The following is a 2,791-nucleotide window of genomic DNA, read 5'->3' as shown; positions in this document are numbered from 1 at the left end:
CAAAATGTATAATAATAATAATAATAATACAATTGTGGGAACTTTGCATCATCATTTTAAAAAAACATCACCGCACGTCACTGAGAACAGTGTAGTTTTACCGAGCAAACAGCAGAAACGGCGAGAAAGACGGTGGCAGCTGCCACGAACTATGGCAGCTGCCAGAAACGACTAGTGGCAGCTGCCACGAACTCTGGCAGCTGCCGTGGCATCTGGGGATGCCACCGGAAGTGGCGCTGCGACCTGCCGCTGCCAGAGAGAGCGCCAGTTCCTGCTGGGATTGCGATTAAAACTTGTAATTTGACAAAAACACAATGCGTGCTTTGTTGTAACTTACCTATGTTAATTGTTCTGTCAGGTTCCTTATTTATATCTTTATTACTTTAAATCGTTGTTTATATACATCGCCTATAGGAAGCTGTTACTTTCATCTCCAGGAAATCGAAAGTTAAGACCGGCGCCGGATATCTGCTCATTCTGCTGCTGCAGTGAGAAGCGAGTGAGAAGCCGTGAGAGGCGCGATTTTGGTAATTGCTCATGCACATACTGCGACGCTGTATATAGGGCTTGTGATACGCTTATAATGTAACAATTTTGCATGATATATTTGATTTACACTGGTATTTACACATTGTTTTACTGATCAAAGGTTGGTCCCTTTGGAAGATTCGTCTTTTATGGACGCAAAGGCGGTGACTGAACCCGTTCAGTGCTGGAAAGACGTGTCACGGTAAATTGTTTGTTTGTTTGTTTGTTTTTAATTCCAAAATATCCTAGAATAACCAAGCTTCATATTTGTCACTGAAGAACGGGGAACATTTTGTTCTTAGGGAGGGAAGCATCGGGAGTATTATCACTTCATTCGTTTTATTGATGGGTGGAATCCGGGGATGAAGTAGGCTAACACTTTTTTGTTTGAGCATCAGTGTTTGTTTGCGCTAGATCTCTCAAATTTTGATAAACGGTAGCCGCATTTGTCTACTACAAATAAAACTCACTTGGACGTGTAGACCTAGCTACTACTAAAGTGAGGGGCGTCATGCAGGTGGTGGGGGTCACTGTATAACTGATATAATAGGCTTATGTTTTATTTATTTTTTTCCTTTTTATTCGAAATATTTCTAAACGTGTTAACTATATTAGGAAATATCTCGATTCTCAGATATGTGGAGCCTAATAATGCGTTTTGCACCTTTATAGATTGTTATTTGATCAATAAATGGTGATGGGCAAAGCAGGCTAATAGTGTAATCTATTAACTACACATAAAAACCCGACCAGATATGGGTGTCATGCCATAAAATATTTTTATTACAACTGACTTTAATGTGAATGTGCATTTAATGTGAATTTAATGTGAAACTTTCATTTTACAGAGAGTAAAGTACATTTACATTATCAAATAACATTTTCATTCAGTCTAGCCAGAGTTCAGGCACTCTTAAAAACTTCCATTAAAATCACAGAAGCTGTTTACACTGTGAAATGAATGTCTTACTAACATTCCTAAGCACATCTGCACTTTGTTGTTTCTGATGAGAGAATTCGCTAGATAATTCAGTCAGCGAGCAAGTGAACAAAACACCACGTTTCAGCGATGACTCATCTGAACGCCTCTGATTGGCCATTGCATTGATAAGCTCAACAGAATCGTGTGTGATTGGTTATAATGCAGCCTGTACAAATTTGGCTCAGCGCCAGCCAGCGAACACAGATTTGAATTTAGCAGCTGATGCTGTGCCGGTGTGTCTAATCGTACCGGTGTGATTGTATCAAATAAAAACATATTATTCTGCTATTTTTTGTCTTTTGGAAGCTGCATTCAAAATCCACTGTCATTCACAACTGGGGTGAATGAGTTGTAACCGAGCGGCAACCTCCCGCTCTCTCTCGTGAAGCCAACAAGGAAGTGACTTAAACTGTAATTCATCAACTGGCCGCTAGAGGCTGGCTGCAAAAGGGAGTCCTTCATGACAACTGTGAGGGGGGTGAATTTTTTTTATAACTCATCCGTTTAAATTATATTAAACCTTAAAGTTCTGCATAATTAAGAGCGTGGCCACTTGAGTGACATCGAGGTAGGTGGGCGTGGTTTCACCAACCACCCCCCGCCTCTTTGCCCATCTTCGATTATCCGGGAGTGACGTGCGGTGACGCGCTGCCAAGATGGCGACGGCCGCCTCCGCCCACTTTTGAGCTTCAAAAACTATCTTCGGAACCCTACGGGTGACATCACGGACACTACGTCCATGTTTTTATACAGTCTATGGTTGTAACACAGTAACTATGGATCGTGGAAGCGGAGGGGCCACCCGGGCTTGGGCCTGGGTTACCTTTAAGGTCTGGTGGTACCTTGTATGACATACAAAAATACATAGGCTATAGGCTCATATTATGCACGATTAATCATTATAGTCGGCATGAAACGGAAATTGCGATTGTCTTCTCTGCTGTGATGCATACATCCGAATGAAACGGCATCTGAAATGAGAGGGCTGGACTTGATTTCGTCCTTCGGGAATTAATTGGATCGTTGGAAGGTAGGGCGTTGCAAACAAAATGGAGGCAGATCTGAATGCCAGTTTGAAGTTAGTGGTGGGGGATTTCTCTCCACTGGATTCACAGCCGACACCCAAGCATGAATAAATGTTGTATTTTTTAAGGATGACGACGATGATCAACAGCACAAAACATGCCTAAACAGCGCGCGTGTGAGAGAGAGAGAGAGAGAGAGAGCCTGAATGACTGAGCGCGTCCTCCATCAGGTTAAGTCATATTCATGAAAAAAATT

The sequence above is a fragment of the Sinocyclocheilus rhinocerous genome, unplaced genomic scaffold (assembly GCF_001515625.1).
Source record: "Sinocyclocheilus rhinocerous isolate Xijiao unplaced genomic scaffold, SAMN03320098_v1.1 scaffold2593, whole genome shotgun sequence".
Classification (NCBI taxonomy): domain Eukaryota; kingdom Metazoa; phylum Chordata; class Actinopteri; order Cypriniformes; family Cyprinidae; genus Sinocyclocheilus; species Sinocyclocheilus rhinocerous.
This window is presented reverse-complemented; position numbering follows the sequence as displayed.